We start from the raw sequence: 19,169 nt of genomic DNA, 5'->3' as shown, positions 1-19,169 counted from the left end.
CACCCAAAAATACATTAAGAATAGGATTAACATATGTTTTTGAAACTTATCAAATATCCCTACACTTAAGTGTTTGTTTGTCCTCAAGCAAAATCTTCAACCCACAATAAAGTTAACTTTTCTCAATTTGTCATTTTCATCAATAAAGTTTCAAGATAATTCGCTAACAACCATGCATTAGCAATTCAACTAAAAGGACACTAAAAATTCAAACAATCAAAGTTGAAATTTTGAAAGTGCAAAAAATATAGGTGCCTCCCCTTATCCAACTAATTACCTTAAATTCAAAATCAACAAGAATTGACATCCTCACTAAAGATTCACTCAAAGCACTCAAAGTGTTTAAGGTTCAAGTATTAAGCACTCAACAGTCAAATGAGAAATGTCATTGACCATAGGCTTGCTTGAAAATCAAATATCCACCACTATAAAATGAGATGACACACCAATCAAGAGGTCTTTAAAAGGTTGTAATGGGGCTTAGGTTATGTAACACCCCTCCCTCGTATTCAACGTCGGAATAGGGTTACAGAGTATTACCAGACTTATACAACATTTAATCATACATTTCATATATAATAAATCAAATCACATACATTCCATTCACAACCAAACATTTTTGTCCCTAATACGAGCCTACGAGGCCATAAACATGCATCGGGAGTGGTTCGGGACTAAACCAATAACTTGGAAACTTTTTGAACACATAGAAAATTTTCTCAAAAATAAGGGACACATGCCTATGTGGCCCGGTCGTGCGTCTCCCACGGCCAACAGACACGCTCGTTCATAGGCCGTGTGGACATTCAAATAGGAGGACATGACCGCGTCCAAGCCCATGTCCAAACCTGTGTAACTCTCTGAATTGGGTCACACGGCCAACACACATGCCCTGTAACTAGCCCGTCTGCCCTATAAATGGCCATACACGCCCGTGTGCCAGGCGTGTGCTAGGCCATTCTAAACCTGTAGCATATACTGACTTATGCCACACGGCCAAGTCACACACCCGTGTATGAGGCATTGTGGAGCATACTGACTTGATTTAAAATTCAACACCAGGGGGCACACGGCCATGTAACATGACCATGAGTCACACATTGCTGAGACACACGCCCGTGTCTCTATCCATATGGAAAAAAATAGGCTATTTACCAAGCCAATTTGCCACCCAAACTTAGGCACACCTACACAACTCATATGGCACTAAACTTAGCATCAATAGACATATAATTCAATTCCAAATCAAGCATAATTTATACCATTTCCGGCACCAACTAATACAAAACATAAATACCATATTCTGCCATCGAAGTTCATACCAATTTTTTTATCTTCTCAAATCTTCAAAATGACCATTAACAAATATGAAAAAATAAACAATGTAAGCTATAACGCTAATTATCCACAAGCATAACATGTCCAACATTTAAAACATCACACATGCCATATACACTTATATAAATACATGATTCAAGCATACTAAAACAATCCAAAATAAGCCATCACTCATGGTTATATATACAAACCAAAATATAAACATTTACAAGCCAATTCTAATGGCCAAAATCATTATTAACTTATAATCAAAATGACCAAAACCCTATACATGCCATATAACAAAACATAAACTTAAAAGTACCAAATTGATAGCTTGATAGTGTAATGAAGTCTCTGACGATCCTTGAATCTGAGCTAGCTTAGAAATCACTATAAGACACGGAAAAATAAACAATGTAAGTTATAAAGCTTAGTAAGCTCATATGATATAATTAAACAAATTTCACCATTCATTTACATTTTCAAATAAGTAACTCAAATTGCATCAAAACATTAAAACACCAAGTTAACATGAAATTGACCACATAGTTGACCATAAGCTCACAACCTCCTTTTGATTCATTTCTCAAATAGTTTTTCGTACATACCTATACCGATACGTATCTATTTCTCACCAATTCCTATCTTCAATATGTCCGTTGAACCATTTAGAATAGAAGTCAGATACTAAGGAGCCTCACACACTAAGTGCTCATATCATGGCCTGAAGCCAACTCAATATATCTCGCACCCGAAGTGCTAATATCATGGCCCGAAGCCAAATCAAAGTAACTCGCACTTGAAGTATCGATATCATGGCCCGAAGCTAAATCAATGAATCCCCTAATGACATGTCACTAGTATCGTAATCTATTCCTTAGATTCAACCAGGAGTTTCAATGCCAAATCATCGTCGAATGTATCCATAAAGTCGAATTCACAATTCATACAATATCAAAGCATTTAAAACATAATTATATCAATGCTTATTACATACGAACTTACCTCGAACGTAAAAACAACGAAACGAGTTGATCAATCGAGTACTTTGTTTTTCCCCCTTTCTAGATCAAGATTTTGTTTTTCCTTATCTATATAATATCAAATCAGCTTATTTAATCATCTCTATATTCAATTTAGTCCAAAATTCACTTGAAGGCACATTTACACTTTTACCTCTAAAATTTCAACAACTTTTACAATTTAGTCCTTATTTCATAAAATCACAAATTCATGAAATTCAACCACAACCCATGCTAGCCGAATTTCAATTAGGTCCCTAACAACCCATATTTTTCATTTATTCCATATTTTAACCACTAAATTTACACATTTCGCAATTTAGCCCCTAATTTGCATTTTCCTTAAAATTCACTTAACAAAAATTGTATATTTATCAACAAACATTCATAATCTATCAACAAACTTCAAAAAACATACTTATTCATCAATAGAAACATCCAAAATCTTTAACAGTTTTTCAAAATATCCCTGGGCTAGCTAGACCTAGTTGCAACTATCTCAAAAACGTAGAAATCATTAAAAACGGGACAAAAAACAGTACCTTAATAGACAATGGAAGCTTCGCCGATTGAAAAGCCCTAACAATGGCTTCAATGCTTGTAAAATTTGGCTAAGGATGATGATAATGGGATAATTTTTTGTTTTATTTTATTTTATTAACCTTTAATTACCAAATACAAAAATTAACCTTAAAATTAATTCAAAATTTCAATGCCAAACCATTATCATCCACTAACATATTAATGGGCTATTTATTACATAAGGGCCTTTACTTTAAGGTTCTATAGCTCTTTGATACTTTTAGTTATTAGAACTCAAGTTTTACACTTTACGTGATTTAGTCTTTTTTATCAAATTAAGCACTCAAATGATAAAATTTGTAAATGAAACTTTCACACAATCATTCAATCATGTTGCAAACATTAGAATAATAATAAAATAAATATTTTGACCTCAATTTTGTGGTTTCAAAACCACTTTTTCAATTTGACTAAAAATGGGGTGTTACAGGTTAAAGGTATGGAGAAGGCTAGAAAAGTTGGTCATAATCGAGACCAAGTTAATAAGTTACCAAACTAGAAAAATAATCAGTTTTTTGAATTAACATAATTAACATTCAACAATACTAATCAAGAATAAAAACAACCCTTTTAACAGAATATCCAACTAACGATTGAAGCTTAATAAAAAATATTTTTTTATTTTTTTAAAGCAAGAATAAAATTCAGCAATTCAAGGAAAATGAAACATAGTTAGGAAACTAACCAAATCAAATCTCAACAAAAAGTGAGTCAATAAAATGAGAAAATTTTACAATAAACATATGGGTTATGGGTTAACATTAATGGGTTAATAAAAAATTTGTTAGGATCAATAAAGTTCACTAAAGGTTAATTCAATAGGTAAGTTTTTTATAGGTTAAGTGGGTTAAAACCTAAGTGTCTCTATCATCTCAGTATATCAACTCAATGGTTTGGTCTTGACATGCATAATCGAAGTAAGTTCTAGAATGACAAATCAAGTTGACACAATCATAACCAATAATAAAATGAGCATGAAATAAAATATATACTTTATAGGCTAAAAAACTCACAACAAAATTATGGTTTTAATGTCAAACTCGCAAATTCAAAATTTCAAGAACAATTCTTCAGTTCAGGGAGACAACCTAAAATATGATTTTTGAAAAACAACTTATCATGCCCGACCCTCTCATGTATTAAAGATTGAATCAGCCAATGCACAAATAAATCCAAGACAACATCAATAAAAATTCCAATTTTTTTAAAAAAAAGTTGACTCTAATGAAGAATGAAGGTTATGAGAAAATTACTTAAACACATCAACTAATTAAGGGATTTTATCACAAATAATAACAACCTCCCCAGACTTAATGTAACAGCCTGATTTTAGCTAAATCAGAATAGTGGTTTCGGAAACATAAATTCGAGGTCAGAAAATTTATTTTTAATATTATTTTATGTGTTCACATCATGTGATTATATATGTATGAAAAATTCGTGAGCTAATTTTATCATTTAATAGCTCAATTTGAGAAAAAATGACTAAATCGCGTAAAATGCAAAAGTGACATTCTATATGTTAAATGTGTTTAATTGCTATCGTTGATTAAATGTGAGGTCCTTATGATGTTATTAGACCATGGATAGTGGGAATGGGCATATATGGGCATTGAATGGATGATATTAAAATTTTATAATAAGGTTAATTTAGTAATTTGATTAATAAGGTTTTAATAAATAAAACAAATTTAAAATAAGCCTAAATTATCATCATCTTCACCGAAAATTAAAAGAGAAAGAAACCATGGGAGAACATTAGGGTTCGGCAAATTCTTGGCTTGATTAAGGTATGTTTTGAGCTCGATTTTTAATGATTTCTATGTTTTTATGATCGTTGCTTTGAGTTCTAGCTAGCCCATGCCTTAATTTTAGAATTTGTTGATGAATTTGTGAGTTTCCACTGATGATAGCTTGATGTTTTTGAATGTTAATGATGGAAAATGAATAATTGTTGATAGATTTTAATGTTTTGTAAAGTGATTTTTGACAAAAATGTCAAATAAGGATTAAATTGTGAAATTTGTAAATTGAAGAGTTGAAATGTGAAATAAATAAAAATAATGAGCTACTAGGAGTCTATGAAGAATTCTGCTAGCATGAATTGTGAATGAAATTGTGTAATTTGTGTTTTCATGTATTGAGGACTAAATTATAAGAAATGTGAAAGTTTAGGGCCAAAGTGCAAATTGGCTTAAATATGTGTTTGTGGACTAAATTAAACGTATTGATGAATAAATAAGTTAATATTGATTTCATATAGATTAAGAAAGAAAGAAAACAGATTTAGATCGGGGGAAATCGAAAGTTGTCGAATAGTCGATCCAATTCGTTTATCCCGAAGACGAGGTAAGTTCACTTTCACATAAATGTCTTTAAATTGAATTATACATGTTTAATTGTCATTGAATTGCTGCGAATGTTGAACAGGTAAATACAAGCAAGAATCAACAGAGTTACGACATCCGAAAGTCCCGTACGAACCTTAGGAATAATATACGATACAAATGTCATGACATTAGGTTACTGAGATGTGATTACATGTAAGACCATGTCTGGGACATTGGCATTGTATTATGATTGCATGTAAGACCATGTCTGGGACATTGGCATCATTATTTGATTTTGTGTAAGACCCTGTCTAGGACAGTGGCATCGACATGTGGTAACATGTAAGACCATATCTAGGATATGGCATTGTATGAGTTATAAATGGTTCAACGGGTAAAGTCAAGTTGAGAAAGAATGTGTGATTGAGTTAAATGACTCAGGTACGTACGATATTCATACGAGTAATGAAAGGGAAGTATTTGATGAATTCAATTATGATATTGAATATGTGTATTATGAGAAAGGTTTGTGATCTTATAAATGTATACTCATAGTTGCCTATTGATGGAAATGATATTGATTCTTGTGATAATTTATTTGTATATGGCTTACTAAGCTTTTAAAGCTTACTTTCTATGTTCTTTCCTTGTTTTATAGACAAATCGAAGCTAGCTCGGACTCAGGGATCATTAGGAACATCGTCACGCTATTGATCATCTTGTTGGTATTTTTGAAGCTTTGTATATATGTTATATGGCAAGTATAAGCTAGTGTCATTTTGATATGTTTTGAGTTATGATATTAGTTATGGGACTTGGCTTGTCAATGGTGATGTGTATGGCCATTTAAGTTGGCTTGAATTATGTGTTTAATAAGTGATATACGTGGTGTATACATATATGGCTTTATGTTTTGGCATATTTTGTGATGGTTATATGTTTTCTTGTGTAGCTAGTTGATAATTGGTGTATTAATGTTTGGAAGATAGCATGTTGTGGCTTGATTTTGAGATGATGAAATGGTATATTTTGTGACAAGAATTAGTAATTGAAATGATGAAGAAATTCATTTTAGAAGTTATGCAAATTTGATAATTTTGACATACTAATTTGGTATGTTTTGGCCATGTATTTGAGTAGTTAAGAGGATGATTTTCTAAATGGCATGATAAGTCTATGAATTGTTATCAAGTGGCTGCCAATTGGGTTGAATTATTGATGCAAATTATACTTGTGTATGCTTGTGAAAATAGGGTGGCAAAATGGTTATGCAAATAGCCTATTTTTGTCCACACGGGCGTGTGTCTCAGCTATGTGTGGCACACAGGCTAGCACATGGGCGTGTGGCTAGCCGTGTGACTTAAGTCAGTAACCCCTCTAGATTTCACATGGCCTCGCACACGGGTGTGTCTTTGACCATGTGGTGCAAGTCAGTATGTATGACCTATTTTCACACGGCTTGTGACACAGGTGTGTCTGGTAGCCGTGTGAGGCACACGGCCTTTTCACATGGGTGTGTGACCCTTGAATGTTTGAAAATTTTTTTTGTGTTTCCTAAAGTTTGCAAATGTTATCGTTTTAGTCCCGAACCTCTTCCAATCATGTTTTAAGGTCTCGTAGAGCCTTATAAGGGAAAATGAGAATGTGTTCGATGGGTTTTATATATGAATGCATAAATGTATGTGTTATGTATGTGAATGATGTGTATTGAGCAGTAATGCCTCGTAACCCTATTCCGGTGTTGGATACGGGTTAGGGGTGTTACACTTAAGATGTTCATTAACCTCAATGTAAAAACATATATAAGCACAGAATAAGCACAATATCAAAAAAGAGGGAGAGAACTGAAACTGCCCTGAATATGGATAAAATTGCTAGAATGGAGAAAAGCAGAATTGTGAGTAGATCTAAAAGTAGTGCATCTTTCCGAGCAACTAATAAGAGGATAAACACAAATAAATAAGAAGATTTAAAGGTTACAAATTGGAATAAAAATAACCATCACAATAAGAAAATAAAAACATAGTTTAAAATCAAAATTATAACACCCTCACCCGTATTCAACTATGGAATAGGGTTACAGAGCATTACCGAACATATTATACAATTACACATACATTTCACATACATTTTCATGTTCCAAATAATCATCATTCAACAACATACATATCGTCCCTATTATAAGCCTATGATGCCTAAAACATGCATTCGGGGTGGCTTGGGACTGAACCAATGATTTAGGAAACTTTTGAAACACTTGGAAAATTTTGCAAAATATAGGGGACACACGCCCGTATGGCCCTGCAGTGTGTCTCACACGACCAAAGACATGCTTGTGTCACAAGCCGTGTGGACATGCGAAATGGGATCACATGGTCGTGTCTCAGCCCATGTTCGACCCTGTGTAACTCTTTGACTTGGATCACGCAGCCAACACACATGCTCGTGTGGCTAGCTCATGTGCCCTAAAAATGGCCATATACGCCCGTATGCTAGGCCCTTCCAAACCTGTAGGGTATACTGACTTATGCCACATGGCCAAGTCACGTGCCATGTGTTACGCTGTGTGAAGCATACTAACTTGATTTTTAATTCAACACTAGGGGACGCACAGCTGTGTAACATAACCGTGTGTGACACACGACTGAGGCACACACCCGTGTCTCTGCCTATGTGGACAAAAATAGGCTATTTACCAAGCCATTTTGCCACCCAAATTTACACGCACCTAAACCAAATCAATTGGCACTAAAACATAGCATAGATATAAGCATTCATCTAATCTCAACCAAGCATAAATCATACCAATTTAAACATCAACACCAGCAAAGCATACATGTACCACAATATGCTATTCCATTTATACCAAATTCACAATCACAATTCAATTAAATGAATACCTTCAAACATGTATCATTTTGCCTAAACTCACAAGCATACTAGTTCTCAAATATCAACCATTTGACAACCACAATACCTATTGTCAACAACATCACATATCCATCATCAAACTCACAACACAAACCATATGCACAAATATATATATGATCAAATAAACCAAAATAAGCCAACTCTCATAACTAATTACAAAACCAAACATTAGACATCTACAAGCCAATTCAAATGGCTAAATTCATCGCTAACACATATGTACCATAATGACCAAACTCCTATACATGCCATATGTCCAAAAACTTAAATTCAAAAGTACCAAAGTGATAGTTGGATAGTGTGATGAGGTCTCCGACAATTCCCGAATCCGAGCTAGCTTTGATTTCACTATAAAACACAAAAAACAAACAAAGTAAGCTTTAAAGCTTAGTAAGCTCATATGAAATAATAAGCAAAACATACCATTCATTTATCATCCAATTAATATAAACATATTATACTACAAAACATTTAATCATAATATTAACATGAATTCAATCACATACTTATCCATGAATTTACAACTTTCATATATTCAGCACTCATATAGTTTCCGTACATAACTGTATCGATACGTATCTATTTCTCACCATTTCACATTTTTAATCTACCCATTGAACCATTTTATTTACTATCGGATACACGGGAAACTCGCACCTTAAGTGCCACATGCACAAGTTGATGGTCATAACGAAGCTACACGATTCTGCTCAGACAAGCTGACGACTGTTCGCAACACATGCCAAATAACTCAGCCATGGGTAGAATGTACGGACCATCACCCAAATCAGATAACCCCTAATGACATGTAATTTGTATCCTTCCAGAGGTTCAACCGGGACTTTACACTTGCCGAATTGTCATTGAACGTATTCATAAAGTCACATTTATAATTTATGCCATATTAAAAAATTTAAAACACAATTAAAACAACGCATATTACATACGAACTTACCTCGGATGCAAAAACGGTGAATTAAGTTGAATAATCTAAAACTTTGTTCTTTCCCCGATCTAAATCAGTATTTCGCCTTTCGTGATCTAAATGTAATCAAAATTAATGTATTTAATAATCTCTCTATTCAATTTAGTCCACAATACACATTAAGGAAAATTTACATTTTTGCCCTTAACATTTCAACATTTTTACAATTTAGTCCTTATTTCATAAAATTACAAATTCATGCAATTCAACCAAAACCCATGCTAGCCGAATTTCAATTAGATCCCAAGCAGCCCATATTTTCATTTATTTCACAATTTAACCACAAAAATTACATATTTCACAATTTAATCCCTAATTTGACTTTTCACTAAAAATCACTTAACAAATGTTGTTTATCTAACAACAAACATGCATTTTCTATCATAAAACATTAAAATACATCAACATTCATCAATGGGAAAACCCTAAACCTTTAACGGTTTTGTAAAATAGTCCCTGGGCTAGCTAGATTAAGTTGCAATGATCTCAAAAACATAGAAATAATTAAAAAATGGACAAAAACAGGTACCTTAATGAGCAAAGACAGCATGGCTGAATATCAAGCCCTAAAAATGGCTATTCTTCTTGTTAAGAATCGGCTAAAGAAGATGATGAATGAAAAATATGGGTTTTTTATAAAATTATCATTTAATTATCTATTTACCAAATTAACCCTAAAAATTAATTCAAATTATAATATTTGTAACACCCCTTACCCGTATTCCATGCTGGAACAGGGTATGAGACATTACCGGACTTATCACATGAACAAACATACAATTTTCGGTTATACATTGGCGTCCAAATTAAAACCATTCACATTTAATCATGAAGTCCCTAATACAAGCCTACGATGCCCGAAACATGCTTTGGACGTGGTCCGGGACTAAATCGAGAACTTTAGAAAAGTTTACAGCACTTAGAATTTTTTTTCTAAAACAGGGGTCACAAGCTCGTGTGGATATGGGACACGCCCATGTGGGCAGGCCGTGTGGTCACACACACCTATGTCTCAACCCCATGTAACTCTCTGTTTGTCACCCAAGAACAAATTGAAGACAAACGGCCAAGTCACACGCCCGTATGCACAGTGGTCGATTTAAAATTTATGATTTTTCATTAAATAGGTACAAACTTCACACGGCCATGGCACACGCCCGTGTTCGAAACCGTGTCATCCACATGCTGAGACACATGCCCATGTGCTCAATTCTGAGCATTCTGTTTTTCAAAATTAGGGTGTAGGAGACACACGGCCGGAACACATGCCCATGGTGCAGACCGTGTGTCACACACGGCCTAGACACATGCCCGTGTGTCTACTCGTGTGGACAAAAATAAGGTTATTTACCAAGCCATTTTGTAACACCCCTAACCCGTATACATCGCTGGACTAAGGATTAAACGCATTATTGAATATAATATATTCACACAGATATATATATATTTATACACAAATTATATGCTCATTATTAAAATGGTATTTGAATACTTATTAAATAATCAAACATTTTACTTCTTAATTATACACATGCACTTAATAGACCAAACAAATCATATCACAAAACTTTATGTCCAATACATATAGGGCATTGGTAATGGTCATACATTTACATATAATTTCATTTAAACAAAAATGATTTAAGACTAAACATACCTCTTTCCTAGTCACAAAACCATATGCATATGACCATATCTATTTTACGAATACCAATATTAAACACATCATGCCTAATTCGATTACTATAAATCATGTCCAAACATAAAACTTTCAACCATCCAAAGAGCCGTATAAAGCCGAACCTATATGATAAAACATTCAAATATAATATATATAAGCATATTTACCATCGTAATCCAAATTTAAACATGCATTATAACCTAATTAAACTCACGATAACCAAAGCAATTATAAACAAACTTGCACACACATGACTTTAACTTAACTAAATAATCATATTCATGTCTTTACCATACCAAATTTACCGATATACAAGATTAAAAGTAAACACCATTTTCCATTTATCAATTTACAAAATAAACTCATTTGCATAACCAACTTTCATAATTGAAATCATACTAGAAAAAAAAAATAAAACACATCCATCTTCCACATCATTATTCGAGCCAAAACACATATATATCCACACAAATTATACCATAAAATACACTTCCAAATGAGCTAATTTCATGGCCGATTATTATCATTCTTTTTATTACCTACTATCGAATCATATATCTAAACATTACACATATACCATGAACCATAATTCCCACAATAAGTCTAAAACATAACCGAATGGACATAAACAATACCATATATATTCAAATGTCACCTAACTCATTAATCAAACCAATCCATATAACCCAATACCACACACACATATATATATATCAGGAAATATACTTTCATAATAAGTCTATGCCATAACCGAATGCATAATTTACTTTAAAAACAATTTCCAAATTGATTCATGTTTCGAATATGTATCTCAATAATAAATCATTAACAAACCATATCTCAAACAAATACATCAACCACATATATCAAACTTACCCAAAAGAACTAAACATAAGTCATAAATGGTTACTTTACTCCAAAATAAATATATATACCTAACATGAACTTATATCAAAACTGAAAATGCATAAACATAAGCTTCATTACAAGCCATTTTCACATAGCTCATATATATACAAATCCAAAATCAACTAACACGAAGGCTAGCCTATACATGCCATAAGTTCATAGTTTTAAACTTTTATAATACCGAAATAACGATCGATAGTGTGACGGATTTCCTTGAGGATCCCTCAGCTCGTAACTAGCTTTCAAAATCTATTAAAACAAAGAACATACACACACAGTAAGCTTGAATAGCTTAGTAAGCCATAAGTACATAAATCATTTCAATGAAATTTGTAATTCAATATAATTAAACCGAATCATACCAATCATAACCCCATATATAATTATCAAGTTCGCAGCTTCATATATCAATACATATACTTTAGCATTATTTTTCCACTTGGCCGAATACATATATATTCATAAGCATATTTAACTCTCTTTTCATAATGCACATTTCATATACTCATATAACATATATACTTACCTTACTACTCAATCATTTAACTTAGTACATTCCTGACCTTTTAGCTTGATTTCATATTCTATATTAACTTGATATTTCCCGTTGAACCATTCAGAATTAATAAAGAAACTCTGATAGTTGAAAAGCTCGTACAACACCAACGTCCTAGATGTGGTCTTACATGTAATCACATATCGATGCCACTATCTAGATAGGGTCTTACGCAAACTCATATACGATGCCAATGTCCCAGACATGGTCTTACACGTAAATCACAAATCGATGCCAACGTCCCAGACGTGGTCTTACACGAAATCACATATCAGAATCCTATGTCATGACATATATATCCTAGCTATTCCTCAAGTTCGTACGAGGCTTTCAGATGTCGTAACTCGACCAATTCAAGCTCGTAAATATTACTTCCATGCTTAATTCAATTCGGCACATACATATACGCAAGTAATAATTCAATTTGGGACTATTAAAATATATACAATCGAATTTAGTGACATTTATTTACTTATGAACTTACCTCAGACAAAGACGAACGAACCAGGATGACTACTCGACAACTTTAGATTTCCACCGATACAAAACTGATTTCCTCTTTTCTTGATCTAAATTAATACAAATTTAACTTGTTTATTAACATACTCATTCAATTTAATCCAAACAAAAATAAATGAGCAAATTACACTTTTTCCCCAGACATTTCACATTTTTCACAATTTAGTCCTAATTCACAAAACACAAAATATTCAAAGTTTCACTACACCTATGTTTGGCCGAATTTCACTAAGGTCCCTAGCAGCCCATTTATTTCATTCATTTCAAATTTTGACCCATCAATTTACAAAATTCACAATTTATCCCAAATAGTCTTTTTTACTAAAAATCACTTAATTAAACATATTAATCTAACAACATATTTTTATTTTCCACCATCAAAAAACAAAAACCACAAGCTATCATCAATGGCAATTCATGAATACATCATCAAATTCAAAAGTTCAAGCATGCGCTAGCTAGTACTCAAAGCAATGATCTCAAAAACATAAAAATTATAAAAAAATCGAACAAATTACATACCTAATTTGAAGAACACAAGGGTTGAACCTTTAAAACTCTTTTCTTTCTCTTTTCTTTGTTAAATTCGATCAATAGATGAACAATTGCATAGCTATTTTAATTTTTGTTTTATTATAACATTATTAATTTGTATTTTTTCCATATTAACCTTTTTAATTTAATATCCAAAATATATATATCAAGTCTAATACCGTCCATGCATGGTTTAAAGGGTGAAATTTCATCTTAAGGACTCCATGTTATAAAAACAATAGCAATGTAGCACTTTAACAATTAGCTAGCCACTTTTACATTTTACGCGATTAAGTCCTTTTAAATAAATCGAGCACATAAACGATAAAATTTTCACACCAAATTTTCACACCAAATTTTCACACATATAAATTAACATGTTGTAGACACCACAAATAATACTAAACTATTTTTCTGACTCATATTTGGATCTCGAAACCACTATTTCAATTAGGGTCTAAATTGGGATGTTCCACATTTTGCCACCCCTTTAATGTAACGCCCCAATTTTCAGGTTTTCTGTGTTTCTGTGATTTTTAAAATTTTTGTATATTCTGGTTGGTTAAAATATATATTTTAGTAGGTTAGTGGGCCTTTGGAAGGCCCAAACTTAAGTTAAATCCGTGGTAGTCTTCGGAATTTTAATTTTATGAACAGGTGATGCAATTGGCGTTTGGGCTTTTAAGAGTAAAAGGGTAAAAGATGACACAAAAAGAAGTGTGGTGTAGTGGCAAGGTGGCGCCACTTAGGGACAAGGAAGTGACGCCATAGAGGAAGCAAGGGGTCTAAGGTTTAAGTCTTGGCTCTTGCAATATATTTTGGTTTTTTTCAATAAATCTGGAAGCAAGTAGGTGTGCTTTAAAGTTTAATGTGTTGGATTTATGACACAAATGAGTTGATGGCCTAGTGGTGGTGCCGTGAGTTAGCATGTGAGAGGACTTTGGTTCGAATCCCTTGGCACGCGAAGGTTGATTATTTTGCTATGTTGGGAGGACAAGAGTTGGTGTTGGTTTTAAACTCTAGTGATGGAGGGATCCCATATCGGGAAGCTAACATAAGAGTATATGGAGAGCTGGCTTTAAATAGAGCAAACCATGAGGAGAGTAGGCATACCCTTCTTGGGTGATCCCTTTCACTTTGTGACGTGCTCGTTTGGGTTGGGCGTCACCTAAGACTGTTTGGAGCGCGGATTAACTGCAGTCTCCTAACAGGTGTGTATTTCTCATTACTCTAGCAGTAGGACGGCTATTTCGGGCCGTGATGGGCTGAAATGGGCCATGGGGTCCCAATGGGTCCGTAGGCCCAAGTGGATAAGTTGTAGAATTACTAAAATATCCCTGTAGGGTAGGACTACCGATTTACCCCTGGAGGGTAAAATGACTATTTTGCCCCTCGTACGTAACTGACTAACTTGTGTGATGATTGGGTTAGTTGACGTGGATTTATGTTTGTTATCATTAATTCGTAAGTCTAATGTGTTAGTGATCGATTGTAGCATTATCGCGTGGGATATATCGTCATCAATCGTCATCAACCAGGTGTGTAAGTGATACCCTCCCTTAGTCTGAATCGGTAAAAGCCGAAATACCAAAATGTTGGTATTTTGTGAACTCGTGAGTGTGCGAGCGCTCATGAGACAGTTGTTAATGAATATGGAACATTTGGATGATTAGAGTGCAGAGTGTGCATTTTCGTGCACAACGGTATTTTTAGGCTTAATAGGCAAAAAACGGGCCAATAGGCGAACGGGCCCACTATGATAAAAAGACGAGGTAAGTACTTCTGATTACTTGGTAAACGTTAGAATGAACATGAAACCTTTGCAATAGGTAATAATTACTGAAATACCCTTATGCATGTAAAATTATGATTTTACCCCTAGGGTTATTTTTTCTGAAAAGCATGATGTTCTGTTTCTGTATACGTATGCCATGACATATTATTTCTGTTGCATGGGACATGGGTTTATATTGATGGAGGAAGCGTTCTGGCAGCCTCGCTGCAATCTAGTGGTCTCGCCACATATATCTGTTCTGGTGACTTCGTCACAATATCTGGCAGCCTCACTGCAATCTAGTGGCTTCGCCACATATATATCTGTTCTGGTGGCCTAGCCACAATATCTGTATCTGGTGACTTCGTCACAATATCTGGCAGCTTCATTGCAATTTCTGTGGTATGTAGCGATTGGGTGGGTCGAGTAATCTCCCCACATGGTGTAAGGCTAGTACGAGGGTGTTATGGATGGCTCTGGGTTGGGAGTTCTGCATTCATGATATATTTGTTCTGTATCTGCTATGAGTCTATGGGTTTCATTCTGACTTCTGTACTGGGCCAAGGCCCAGATAAGTCTGACTCTAAGGTTTGATCTGTTTTGGGCTATGGTTGGGTTATGTTACACATTGAGTTTACCGAACTCACCCTTTATTTTCATCTCTACAAGAAATCCCTAACCATAGTGGGCTTGGAGCTGTGAGGTATTCGGAGTGGCCACATCATCTGCAAAGTTGGTTTTTCTAAGTTAGTTTATTTTTATTATTTTTATATTCTGATTTAATTTTGGGTTTTAAGTTGTAATAAGGCCGTTATTTAAATTTCTTTTTCCGCTATGGTTTTATTTTCTGATTATATTTATACTATGACGAAACTACTAGTGTTAGGCTGCGCGGGTTTTCAAAATTAATGAATGTTTTCAAGACTCAACAAGCACAACAAATGGATAGCCTAAAGATTGATAAACCGACTTTTCATTCGACCGCTATTTTTACAAAGACCACCCCAATCACTTAAACCAGCGAATGCATACTAAGTCGTAAGTCCATGTGACACGTCAGATCTGGCCATAACGTCTGGACCGGGTTTGGGGTGTTACATTTTGTGGTATCAGAGCCAAGTTGCAACAACTTGGCTATGGAACGGGTCTAAAAATGGGAGTTTGTAAAGAAACACTAAATAAAGGTTTTCGAAAATCATTTTTTTGGAACTTGATTATAAATTGTTTTCGAGAATGTTTCCAATATTTTCTCTTTACAAATAGATGATTTTAAAGATTAAAATCAGTTTTCTAAAATTAGGTTTTTTAGAAGGTGGCACACCGAATCTCTGTCTCAAGTCTATAAGTTTTCTGAGCCTTTCTGATTGTTTCTGAAATATCTGTTATATACTTGTACAAAACCTTATCATGGTATTTTAGTTAGGGTAACACTGGAACTATAGAAACTCTGATAAGTAGACTGAGACTGTAGCTAGGCTACCGCAAAAGGAAACAAAATCCAACTTTAAATTACTGTTATTCATAAGACATCTGTAATAAACACTGAAATATTAAACTGATTCATAAAATTCTTAACTGAATAATAAGAAATGAGTACACGAGCAGCTCGTGGAAGTGGCCGTGGACATGGCCGAGGTAATACTCAGGCTGAATCTTCGTCTTCAGGACATGTACCGACAGCAGATGCACCGGTACCACCAGCAACGGAGGTAGAGTCTCATGATCGAGGTGCCAGGGACGATACTCTATCCTAGGAAATGCTCCGAGTTTTGGAAAGGGCTACTAGGGCAAGTACGGGAAACGAAATTCGAGGGTCTATTTCTGAGCCACTCTGGGCCAATGGAGCAGAGATATTTAGGGGCGTATTTGGTGTAGCTCCGAATATGGCTGAGTATTGGTTAGAAGCCACAGAGTGGATTATGGATGATCTGGACTGCTCTGTAGAGCAGAAGCTGAAGGGAGCCATATCGTTACTCAGGGATGAGGCTTATCAGTGGTGCCTCACGGTGAGAGATGGAACTCCTGATGACAGTGTGACTTGGGAGCTGTTTAAGATAGCCTTCAAAGGAAAGTATGTTAGGGCTAGTTACGTGGACGCTCACCGGAAAGAATTTCTAAACCTGGTCCAAGGGAGTAAGTCAGTGGCTGAGTATGAGTCTGAGTTTCTGAGACTGAGCCAGTATGCTTCTGGGATTTTCGCTACAGAGTATGAGCGTACCGTACGCTTTGAGGATGGTCTGAGAGATGAACTTAGGGTGCTGATTGCCCCGCAGAGGGAGCGTAACTTCGCTACTTTAGTGGAAAAAGCTAATATAGCTGAGGAAGTGAAGCATACAGAAAGACAGAATCGTGAGAAAGATCAAAACCATTTTAGGAGAGATTCAGGACTTTCAGATGTTATGAACAGGAATGTTAAGAGAGTAAGGGTAATGGAGCCAGTTCGAGCAGTACCGATGAATGCTGTTAGACCGCAAGGTTGTAGGAATTGTGGGAAGATGCATATGGGCGAGTGTCAGAAACGTTCTGGTGCTTGTTTCTGATGCAGATCTATGGAGCATAGGGTTAAGGATTGTCCCCAGGAACCAGATCAGGTTCAAGTTTTAGAGCAGAGGGTCGCTCAACCAGTGAGGGGTGGACCACAGTTTCTGAGAGGACATAGGCAAGGCAGAGGTGGTAATGGAAACAGTCGAGTAAGAGGAGCGCCTAGTAGGGATGCTGGATTTGCTGAGGCTCATCAGCCGGTTTTGGTGTATGCAGCTTGTCGCTGAGAGGAGGGTGATGCACCTGACGTCATAACTGGACATTTCTGATTTCCAGTATGCCATACACTGCGTTGATAGATGTTGGATCTACCCATTCATATGTTGCATGTGCTATATCTGGGTCGCTGGGTGTGAGCTCTAAGGACACCGTGAGTGGGGTATCTGTACTAAATCCTTTGGGTCACTCGGTTAGGGTAGATAAACTGTATAGCGATGTGCCATAGAAACTCAAGAAAAAGTTTTCTCTAGAGATCTGATGGAGCTACCTTTCGGAGAATTTGATCTCATTTTGGGAATTGATTGGCTTGTTAAGCATAGGGCTACTCTAGATTGTGCTGCTAAGCGAATAATGTTAAAGACCACAAAGGATGAGGAGGTTTTGGTGATAGGCGAGCATAGGGATTATCTGTCTAATGTGGTGTCGGCATTGAGAGCCGAGAAGTGGATTCGAAAGGGATGTGAGGCTTATTTGGTATTTGTAAGCCAATCGAAAACTGAGGATCTAACAGTGGATAAAGTTAGAACCGTCAAGGATTTTCAAGATGTTTTTCCAGAGGAGCTTCCAGGTTTGCCCCCGAACCGAGAAGTTTAGTTTAGAATCCACTTGTTGCCTGGAATGGCACCGGTGTCCATTGCACCTTATAAGATGGCACCGAAGGAGTTGGTGGAGCTGAAAGCCCAAATTCAAGAGTTATTGGATAGAGGCTTCATTAGACCAAGTGTGCCTCTGTGGGGAGCACTAGTGTTGTTCGTAAAGAAGAAAGATGGGTCAATGCGGATGTGCATCAATTATCGGCAGTTGAACAAACTGACGATTAAGAACAAGTACCCACTGCCGAGAATCGATGATTTATTTGACCAACTTAGAGGAGCTTCAGTATTTTCCAAGATTGACCTTCGATCTGGGTATCATCAGTTGAGGGTTAAAGAGGTGGATATTCACAAGACGACATTCAAAACTCGGTATGATCACTATGAGTTCTTAGTTATCCATTTGGGTTGACGAACGCACCTGCGACATTTAGGATCTGATGAATCGAGTGTTCCAGCCATACTTGGATCGATTCATGGTCGTCTTTATCAACGATATTCTGGTTTATTCTAAAACTGAAGAGAAGCATGATGAGCATCTTCGTATTGTGCTGCAAATGCTGAGGGAGAAGGAGCTTTATGCGAAATCCAGTAAGTGTGAGTTCTGATTGAGAGAGGTAACTTTCTTGGGGCATGTTGTCTCTGCTGAAGGGATCAAGGTGGACCCTCGAAA

Source organism: Gossypium hirsutum, chromosome A11 (genome assembly GCF_007990345.1).
Source record: "Gossypium hirsutum isolate 1008001.06 chromosome A11, Gossypium_hirsutum_v2.1, whole genome shotgun sequence".
NCBI lineage: Eukaryota > Viridiplantae > Streptophyta > Magnoliopsida > Malvales > Malvaceae > Gossypium > Gossypium hirsutum.
Note: the sequence above shows the minus strand (reverse complement) of the source record.